The sequence below is a fragment of the Polypterus senegalus genome, chromosome 12, assembly GCF_016835505.1.
Source record: "Polypterus senegalus isolate Bchr_013 chromosome 12, ASM1683550v1, whole genome shotgun sequence".
NCBI lineage: Eukaryota > Metazoa > Chordata > Cladistia > Polypteriformes > Polypteridae > Polypterus > Polypterus senegalus.
Window position 1 is genome coordinate 116,276,580 of NC_053165.1, and position 12,097 is coordinate 116,288,676.

Sequence of the window (12,097 nt, forward strand, 5' to 3'; positions counted from 1 at the left end):
GCTGAAATTTGGTACTTATTTCGGTGGTATGATGCCACTGTCGGCCGCCATATTGAACTTTTAACGGAAATCGATGTCCGTACTTATTTCGTTGGTATGACACCACTGTCGGCCGCCATATTGAACTTTCTAACGTCACTAATTCTCCAACTTTCTGTGTAGGTAGAAGGCTGAAATTTGGCAGGCTCATTCCTTACAGCTTTTTTACAACAGTTAAGCAGGTTTCATTTCGAAATTCTACATGTAACGGCCATAACGGTCAACAACATCCAACAAGTTGAACTTTCTTATTTACAGCCCCATCTTCATGAAATTTAGTAGGTGGCTTTCCTGAGCTAACCGAAACCAATGTACATACTTATTTCGGTGGTATGATGCCACTGTCAGCCGCCATATTGAACTTTCCAACATCACTAATTCTCCAACTTCCCGTGTAGGTAGAAGGCTGAAATTTGACAGGCTCATTCCTTACAGCTTACTTACAAAAGTTTAGCAGGTTTCATTTCGAAATTCTATGCGCAATGGTCATAACTGGAACCTATTTTTTTGTCTATATACTATAATAGACTTCTGGTCGATGGCCTTGGGAGGCGGAGTTATGCCTCCCACGTAATTTAGTGCCTGCCCATATAAGGCCGTCCGTCAGCGGCAATCCAATAGAAACAGTGCCGCTAAATATTCACAGGTGAAGGACTGTGCTTATGCAGACGAAGATGGGATGGTCAGGGTGGTGTTTGGCACAAACTCAGCGAAACTCAGCGAAACTGCAAGAGAAACTTTTAAGTACCTACCAAATTTCATGAAGATGGGGCCATGAATAAGAAAGTTCAACATGGTGGACGTTGTTGACCGTTATGACCGTTACACGTAGAATATCGAAATGAAACCTGCTTAACTTTTGTAAATAAGCTGTAAGGAATGAGCCTGCCAAATTTCAGCCTTTTACCTACACGGGAAGTTGGAGAATTAGTGACATTTGGAAAATTCAATATGGCGGCCGACAGTGGCGTCATACCATCGAAATAAGTACGTACATCGGTTTCGGTTAGCACAGGGATGCCGCCTACCAAATTTCGTGAAGATGGGGCCATAAATAAGAAAGTTCAACATGGTGGACGTTGTCGACCGTTATCAACTGTTATGACCGTTCCATGTAGAATTTCGAAATGAAACCTACTTAACTTTTGTAAGTAAGCTGTAAGGAATAAGCCTGCCATATTTCAGCCTTCTACCTACACGGGAAGTTGGAGAATTAATGATGAGTCAGTCAGTCAGTGAGGGCTTTGCCTTTTATTAGTATAGATATAGCAAAATACCCGCGCTTGGCAGTGGAGAAGTAAAAAGAAAAGGAAACATTTTAATAATAACGTAACATGATTGACAATGTAATTGTTTTGTCATTTTCATGAGTGTTTCTGGCATAGATATATATATATATATATATACACACAGACACACATATATAAACATATATATATATATATGCACATCATATATATATATATACTAGCAGAATACCAGCAGCTTCAGCGGAGAAGTAGTGTGTTAAAGAAGTTATGAAAAGAAAAGCAAACATTTTAAAAATAACATAAGATGATTGTTAATGTAATTGTTTTGTCATTGATATGAGTGTTGTTGTCATATCTATCTATTTATATTATATATATATATATATAGTAAAATACCTGCGATTGGCAGCGGAGAAGTAAAAAGAAAAGGAAACATTTTAATAATAACGTAACATGATTGACAATGTAATTGTTTTGTCATTGTCATGAGTGTTGCTGGCATATATATATATATATATACACACAGACACACATATATAAACATATATATATATATATATATATGCACATCATATATATATATATACTAGCAGAATACCCAGCGCTTCAGCAGCGGAGAAGTAGTGTGTTAAAGTAATGAAAAGAAAAGGAAACATTTTAATAATAATGTAACATGATTGACATTGTCATTGTCATGAGTGTTGCTGTCATATATATATATATATATATATATATATATATATATACACACACACACATAAATATGTTGTTCTCATATCTATCTATATATATATATATCTCTATTTATCTATATATATATATCTCTATCTATCTATATATATATATATATATATCTATATATATATATATATATATATATATATATATATATATATATATATATATATATACTGCTCAAAAGAATTAAAGGAACACTTTTTAATCAGAGTATAGCATAAAGTCAATGAAACTTATGGGATATTAATCTGGTCAGTTAATTAGCAGAGGGGGTTGTTAATCAGTTTCAGCTGCTGTGGTGTTAATGAAATTAACAACAGATGCACTAGAGGGCAACAATGAGATGACCCCAAAACAGGAATGGTTTAACAGGTGGAGGCCACTGACATTTTTCCCTCCTCATCTTTTCTGACTGTTTCTTCACTAGTTTTGCATTTGGCTACAGTCAGTGTCACTACTGGTAGCATGAGGCGATACCTGGACCCTACAGAGGTTGCACAGGTAGTCCAACTTCTCCAGGATGGCACATCGATACGTGTCATTGCCAGAAGGTTTGCTGTGTCTCCCTGCACAGTCTCAAGGGCATGGAGGAGATTCTAGGAGACAAGCAGTTACTCTAGGAGAGCTGGAGAGGGCCATTGAAGGTCCATAACCCATCAGCAGGAGCAGTATCTGCTCCTTTGGGCAAGGAGGAACAGGATGAGCACTGCCAGAGCCCTACAAAATGACCTCCAGCAGGCCACTGGTGTGAATGTCTCTGACCAAACAACCAGAAAGACTTCATTAGGGTGACCCAAGGGCCCCATGTCCTCTAATGGGCCCTGAGCTCACTGCCCAGCAGCATGCAGCTCGATTGGCATTCACCATAGAATACCAGAATTGGCAGATGCACCACGGTGCCCTGTGCTTTTACAGATGAGAGCAGGTTCACCCTGAGCACGTGACAGAAGTGAAAGGGTCTGGAGAAGCCATGGAGAACATTATGCTGCCTGTAACATCATTCAGCATGAGCAGTTTGGTGGTGGGTTAATGATTGTCTGGGGAGGCATATCCATGGAGGGTCACACAGACCGCTACAGGCTTGACAAAGGCACCTTGGCTGCCATTAGGTATCAGGATGAAATCCTTGGACCCATTGTCAGACCCTATGCTGGTACAGCGGCTCCTGGTGCATGACAATTCCTGGCCTCATGTGGTGAGAGTATGCAGGGAGTTCCTGGAGGATGAAGGAATTGATACCATTGACTGGCCACCACACTTTCCTGACCTAAATCCAATAGAACACCTCTGGGACATTATGTTTTGGTCCATCCAATGCCACCAGGTTGCACCTCAGACTGTCCAGGAGCTCAGTGATGCCCTGGTCCAGATCTGGGAGGAGATCCCCACAACACCATCTGTCATCTCATTAGAAGCATGCACCGATGTTGTCAGGCATGTATACAAGAACACAGGGGCCATACAAAGTGCTGCGTACAATTTTGAGTTGCTGCAATTAAATTTTGGCAAAATGGACTAGCCTGCCACATAATTTTTTCACTCTGATTTTTGGGGCGTCTTTGAATTCAGGGCTCTGTAGGTTGATCATTTTCATTTCCATCAAACGATGTGGCATCCTTTCGTTCCTAACACATTACCCAGTCTATATCAGTATAGATATGCAGGAGGATTTCTTTTTCCCATTGAGATCTGATGTGTTTTCAAAGTGTTCCTTTAATTTTTTTGAGCAGTTTATATACATATACATACATATATACATATACACATATACTTTGTACAAATATATACATATATATACACACACACACAAATACAGTATATAAACATATACATATCTACATATATACTGTATATACACATATATACAAATCTACATATACAGTGGGTACGGAAAGTATTCAGACCCCCTTCAATTTTTCACTCTTTGTTATATTGCAGCCATTTGCTAAAATCATTTAAATTAATTTTTTTCCTCATTAATGTACACACTGCACCCCATATTGACAGACAAAAAAAGAATTTTTGAAATTGTTGCAGATTTATTAAAAAAGAAAAACTGAAATATCACATGGTCCTAAGTATTCAGACCCTTTGCTCAGTATTTAGTAGAAGCACCCTTTTGAGCTAATACAGCCATGAGTCTTCTTGGGAAAGATGCAACAAGTTTTTCACACCTGGATTTGGGGATCCTCTGCCATTCCTCCTTGCAGATCCTCTCCAGTTTTGTCAGGTTGGATGGTAAACGTTGGTGGACAGCCATTTTTAGGTCTCTCCAGATATGCTCAATTGGGTTTAAGTCAGGGCTCTGGCTGGGCCATTCAAGAACTGTCACAGAAGTGAAGCCACTCCGTTATTTTAGCTGTGTGCTTAGGGTCATTGTCTTATTGGAAGGTAAACCTTCGGCCCAGTCTAAGGTCCTTAGCACTCTGGAGAAGGTTTTTGTCCAGGATATCCCTGTACTTGGCCACATTCATGTTTCCCTCGATTGCAAACAGTCGCCCTGTCCCTGCAGCTGAAAAACACCCCCACAGCATGATGCTGCCACCGCCATGCTTCACTGTGGGGACTGTATTGGACAAGTGATGAGCAGTGCCTGGTTGTCTCCACACATACCGCTTACAATTAAGGCCAAAAAGTTCTATCTTGGTTTCATCAGACCAGAGAATCTTATTTCTCACCATCTCAGAGTCTTTCAGGTGTCTTTTAGCAAACTCCATGCGGGCTGTCATGTGACTTGCCTCTCCTCAGTGTGTGGAGACAACACACATGTACCTCAAGCCGCAAGTAGTAAGTCTAATAAGCGGAATACCGCTACGCTTTGCACTCACGGGACGGAAGGACAATCCCGAACGCTTTTTTATAGTAGATTATTGTACTGTACATTTAATTGCACACAACCACTAACCTATGAAGGTACGACTTCAGTAGGAGAGTCTTCATAGGTGGTGCAGTATCTTCAGCAGGTGCGTTGTTGTCTTCAGTGAAGAAGTACTAGGCAGTGGGTGTCTGGGTGTGCGGCTGAAGAACATCTTGATAGGCAGTTGCTGGCGCTGTCTTTTCATATGCGTGAGGAGGCTTTTGTAGGGTATTGCCATCTTTAATCATATCCAAGAGTTTCACCTTCTCCTGGATAGTAAGCATCTTCCTCCGGCACTTAGTTTTATTGTCAGAAGGCTTAGAAAAAGCAGCACATTTAGGAGCCATTGTAGGGCTTAGATAAAAGTTCTCAGAAAGCACATGCATAGTGACGTAAGCGTGTATGAGAAAAAAATCGTGATAGAGTGAAGCTGCGAAAGTTGAAGTGTGATATAGCGAGGGATCACTGTACATCTAATTACAAAATGTTCAATGATCACACTGTTTTAGCCTAATGTACAAAATAATTTTGGCTAAGGTTACTCAAAGTTTAAAGATTAAGTTGGTCAAATTACCTTTTATGTTCCTGCCTTATTTTTTTAAGAAGAAAAACTGCACTTTATGTTGACATTTTGGTTATTATTATTTAAAGACAATACCATTCTGAAAATGTACTTAAAGTACTTAAACTACCACTTTATTTTTAAGCCTACCCAATTTTAACCAGGGATGATATTTTTGTTTCTGTTTTGAATTCAAATGCAGTTTAAAACCATTTTTTTCCTGAAATTAAAACAGCTTGAGTTTACAATATTCATGTCCATGTCTATTATTTGATTCTGTCGCCCACTAAAACCCTTTTAAATTAAAAAAAAACATTTGAGATTTGGGGCAAATTACGTGTGCGATTACATACGATTAATCAAGATAAATTCTTACACAGCCTCTAATTAATTGGATTAATTTTTTTAATCGAGTCCCACCCCTAATATATATGTAGATATATACAGTGGGTACGGAAAGTATTCAGACCCCCTTCAATTTTTCACTCTTTGTTATATTGCAGCTATTTGCTAAAATCATTTAAATTAATTTTAATGTCTGATGTACACATGGAGCGCACAAAAATTGAGGATAAAAGTCGGTACGAAGCGACGCGATGTGAGCAGAGTCCTCTCATCGTTCCCTTGCTTTTGTGCGCGATGCGCTGGAAAAATAGACAAAATTGTGTCTCTGGAAATAATTAATGTTGATGGAGTACAAATGCCTCACCGCGTAGTAAATATCAGGGGAGATGGTGCTTGCTTATTCTCACCTATTGCTTATTTAGTGCATGAAACTCCGTCTTTAGCGGTACAGATTCAGGCTGACATTGTACGACTTTGGACAGGCACTTGAGGGGATAAAAAAAAACCTTAGTTTTTCGGGAGATGTTATGAATGGGCACTTTGATGTTCTCATTCTCTATACTTACATGCCTGATGTACACATGGAGCGCACAAAAATTGAGGATAAAAGTCGGTCGCCTTAAAAGGCGAGTGCGCCTAGTAATATGATATTTGTAACGTGTAATATGTCTTATTTTCTCTTATTTTGTCTAATATATTGGGTAATACGAGTGTACTGGTGACTAAAGGGTGTTATTTCATGTCTAGAGGGCTCTAATAATGTTAAAAAACGTATTTAGAAGGTCGTAAACAGGTTTTCTATACTCTAACTGTGAAAAATATTCGATTTATAAATAAAGAATCCTACTTCGCGAAAATTCATTTATCACGGTAGAGTCTGGAACGGATTAAACATTAATAAACGAGGGTTCACTGTAATTAAAATTACTAACGGTCACGGAAGTCCAATGATCCCCAGTAAAAGCCACAAAGTCCGCTTTCTGTAATGCATCTAATTTTGCTTGCTTTTCAGTGTGCACAAAACCATGCTTTTATCAAGGCTTCGCTCGGGTAGTCGTTTGAAATGAAATTTTCCTCCAATCAGTTGTAGGAACGCGCTTTATTCCGACTCTAACATTTTTGTAGCTGTGATGTGTGCATCAGTGTAATCGTTGTACCAGGAAATCATGCATTGACAAAAGTTCCCCTTTGCTTGGAATTGAAAGTGACATTTAATGCGTTATTTTTTTTAACGTGTTATGGAGTACATGCATCGAAGCTTCTCAGCTGTGCTTGTGTTAAGAAAAGGAAATATTTTAAAAATAACGTAACATGATTCTGCGTTAACCGCATATTTTTTCATACGTCCCAACCCAAGGAGATGAGAGGGTAAAATGAATCGGGAAGCGCGCGTACATAATCAGTGCATCCCCTCTCGGGAATCGAACCTCGGAGCTAGAGGCGAAGCCTGCACAATTGCACCACGGCATGTGGCTTGTCTATTTGAGAGTATGTAGATTGGGGTATATATATATATATATATATATATATATATTCGCAGCGGAGAAGTACTGTGTTAAAGAAGTTATGAAAAAGAAAAGGGAACATTTTAAAATAACGTAACATGATTGTCAATATACAGTAATTGTTTTGTGAGTGTTATTGAGTGTTGTAGTCATCAAGGATTTGATTATCATTAGTTCTTTCAATCAGGGTCGTATTTGTACAATGTGTTGTGTTCAAGTTACATTCCGTGTTTGTCAATCATTGTAAAGATAAGAGGTTTCATTCATCGATTCGTTTCTTACTGCATCAATAAACAGCTCGTCTTCCTCTTTATCTGATATGTGACACACTGCATGCACGGGTTTTTTTTTACACTGTCTTCCTTTAGCAGGACATTTTCCACCATGTGCTTTGTTTCCGCAGTAGCTGCACTTATGAATATGCTTGTATGTATCAGACGCTTCATATTTTTTTGCTGCCATCTCAATTGTGTAATTTGGTTTTTGTTCAGCACTCTTTGGAACTGTTGCTTTTTGTCTGTGCACTGTGTCAGTTCACATGAGCCGCTTGGTGTTCTTGTATCGAAGGTTCCCAGCTGTGCTGGTGCCATCTCGTGTGATGTCCACTGCTGTATGTAATGTTAGCTAAGACCCGGCGCTTAAAAGTTTCTCTCACAGTTTTGCTGAGTTTGTGCCAAACACCACCCTGACCATCTCATCTTCCTCTGCATAAGCACAGTCCTTCACCCGTGAATATTTAGCGGCAGTGTTTCTATTGGATTGCCGCTGACGGACGGCCTTATATGGGCAGGCAGTAAATTACAAACGCCAGCGGCAGCCTGTCTATGAACTTAATTTAAAGTTTAAGTTTACACCGTGCTTTGTTTCTGAAGTAGCAGCACTCATGAATATGGTTGTTTATGTCAGTCGCTCGCTTCTTATTGTTTCGCTGCCTTCTCAATTATATAATGCATGTTTTCTTCAGTGCTTTTTTGAGGTCTTCCTGGTTTTCTACGCACTGCGTTGATAGTCAGTTCATGTGATTACATGGGAGGCGTGATGATGTCACATGAAACTCCGCCCTCCATGGCTTTCGAGCTCAACTCCATTACAGTAAATGGAGAAAAATATCTTCCAGTTATGACCATTACGCGTAGAATTTCTAAATGAAACCTGCCCAACTTTTGTAAGTAAGCTGTAAGGAATGAGCCTGCCAAATTTCAGCCTTCTACCCACACGGGAAGTTGGAGAATTAGTGATGAGTCAGTGAGTCACTCAGTCAGTGAGGGCTTTGCCTTTTATTAGTATAGATATATATACAGTATATATATATATATATATATATATATAGTGGAGACTGGCCCAGAGACAGACAGGCGGACACGTTCATTTCACCCACAACACGTTTATTTACAATAATAAAGTCACACAAGTGCACCTCAAAACCCCCAAATTCTCCAGAAGTCCTGGCCACACAATGCCTTCTTCACCTTCAGGCCTCCTCCTTGCCTCCTCCATCAAGCTCAGTCCTCTCCTCTCCCGACTCTCGCCTTGAATGAAGGGAGGCGGCCCCTTTTATTATCACCCGGATGTGCTCCAGGTGGGTTCCGGCAATCACCCGCCGACACGCCCCTGTGTGGCAGAAGTGCCGGCTGCATCCCCGGAAGCACTCCGGGTGTCCCTGCTCTTCCCCCCAGCACTTCCTGGTGTGACGGAAGTGCTGAGATCCAGGGCTCCCAAGGCACGGGAACGCCCCCTGGCGGCGACCACAGGCCCCTAGAGGGTGGAGTTTCAAAGCTCTGTGCCCGTGGCCCCCAAAGCAACCAGGATGTTGGCCCCCACGTGATCCAGGGCGCACGTAGACCCTCCTCCGGTCCCTCAAGACGTCCCGGCCGGGTCGTTGCCCCTGGCATCCCTGACAATATATATATATATATATATATATATATATATATATATATATATATATATATATATATATATATATATATATATATATATATATATACAGTAATCCCTACTAGATCGCGGGGGTTGCGTTCCAGACCCAGATGTTTGTATGGTTATTTTTATATATTTTAAGCCCTTATAAACTCTCCCACACTGTTAACATTTTTAGAGCCCTCTAGACATGAAATAACACCCTTTAGTCAAAAGTTTAAACTGTGATCCATGACAAGACAGAGATGGCAGTTCTTTCTCACAATTAAAAGAATGCAAAAATATCTTCTCTTCAAAGAAGCGCCATCAGGAGCAGAGAATGTCAAAGAGAGAGATCGCGAGATAAGAAAAGCAAACAATCAAAAAATCAATACGTGCTACCGCGATAAAGCAGCATTTTGTAGAGGAGCGTCCGTATCCTGCAAACAGCCTCTGTGCAAACAGCCCCTCCGTCAGGCGCAGAGAATGTCAGAGAGGGTGATAGACAAAGAAAAGCAAACAATCAAGCACCGCACGGGAAGCATATCATTGAGGAGTTTTAGTTAAAATGTAATATAAGCTCTGATTGGGTAGCTTCTAAGCCATCCGCCAATAGCGTCCCTTGTATGAAATCAACTGGGCAAACAAACTGAGGAAGTATGTAACCTAAATTAAAAGACCCATTGTCCACAGAAATCCACGAACCAATGAAAAATCTGTGATATATATTTAGATATGCTTACATTTAAAATCCGCGATAGAGTGAAGCCGCGAAAGTTGAAGCGCGATATAGCGAGGGATTACTGTTTATATATATACTAGCAAAATACCCAGCGCTTCGCAGCGGAGAAGTAGTGTGTTAAAGAAGCAATGAAAAGAAAAGGAAACATTTTGAAAATAACGTAACCTGATTGTCAATGTAATTGTTTTGTCACTGTTGTGAGTGATGAGTGTTGTTGTCATATATATATATATATATATATATATATATACACATATATATATATATACATATATATATTTATTTATTTACACACACACACATAAACATATATATACATATCTATACATATACACATATATACATACACATATATATATCTACATATATACACATACATATGCATACACACATACATACATACACACACATATATACACACAAATACATATATATATATATATATACATACATATCTACATATATACACACACAGCTATTTCGTATCAGTGCAATACGCTGCTTGTTAAAACGGATGACACCCGCTCTTACGTGCAAGTCTGCGGATATTATGAACTATCGATTTGTTCAAGTTCTATTTAAATTTTAAATAGAAGGAATTTTTATTTAGTCGACAGAAATATCTTTGGTAGGAATGGTAAAAACAGACAGGAATATTATTCCTGAATAAATCAACTCAAACAACTTATAATATTTTGCTCTCCATAAAAATATATCCTGTCTAAATTATACAAGTTAGAAATAAAGTAAACGTTAAAAGAACAAACATTCAAATTTCTTTACTCTTATGTAATTTTATATAAAAATAAACTTAGATTTTAAATATCCCAAAAGATTTTGCTCTCCATAAAAATATATCCTGTCAAAATTATACAAATTCAAATATGAACATGCTGCATAACAAAACCTGGAAATATAAATAAAATGTGTTCCTTTCAGCAATAACAAATCAAATCATTCAGTTGTCTTTGCTCATATGTCATTTTAGAGCTGGACGCCTGGCATCTTTTTGGCAACAGGTTCGTTTATGTTTGGTGTGAGGTTCTGTGTTGTGGAGATTCTCAGGATGGATTGCAGGTGCTCATCAGTGAGGCGACTCCTGTGTGCTGTTTTGTTAGTCTTTATCACTGAGAAGAGCTTCTCACACAGATATGTGCTACCAAACATGCACAAGGTTCGAGCCGCATGTAGACGGACTTTTTGTTCTTCAAAGTCACCAAAGCGCCGTGCAAACTCAGTGCGCAGCGCTCAGTTTATCAGCAAAGTGCGATTTGGGAACACCGTAGTGAGACTTGGTTTAACATTACTTGGCAACAGGGTTGCACTGGTGCATTTGTGTCTCCCATAAAAGCAGCTTCACTTGAAATCACTTTGTGATTGTGCACGGGTAAAAACGTCCGCTGAAGTGTCAGATTCTTATTTAATTCTTCTGCTTTCTGTATCTTCTGCATTGCATTCAGGTTACCCTGATGTTTTGTCTCATAGTGCCGTCTTAGATTAAATTCTGTAATTACAGCCACATTAGCTCCACAAATGAGACACACGGGTTCAGTAAACATATACTCAGCCTCCCATCGGTTTTTAAAGGCTCTATTTTCAGAATCAACTTTTCTCTTCAGCATCGTGTGAACTTGCAGCATCATAAGCTAGACTTGATTAACGTGGTAAGTGTTCGGCAAGGCAGCTGAAGCGTTGCATTGCATTATGGGATCTGTAGTTTATTGTGTTACCAGCGCTTCATATACCCGGCCATTAATAACAATAATACAGTATATAAAATGATCTCGGGCGGATATAATTACACGCCGCGGATGTGGCCCGGCCCTTGAGTTTGACACATATGGACTAAATAGAACTTGAAAAGATATATTTTTTCAAATGTGATCGCAATTCAGATAGAGTTGACGCGACTACAGCCTGCATGCCTCAATAAGTCATCCTCCCTCTCTTACTTTTTACCGCTCATCTAATGAATACACTGAGTATGGCTTTACCAAAACAATCATTGATGGCTAATAAAGTATCCATTATTCGAGTATGTAGTTTGGGATATATATATAAATATATATATACCCGCGTATCGCAGCGAGAAGTAGTGTGTTAAAAAGCTAGAAAAGAAAAGGGAACATTTTAAAAATAACGTAACATGACTGTCAATAT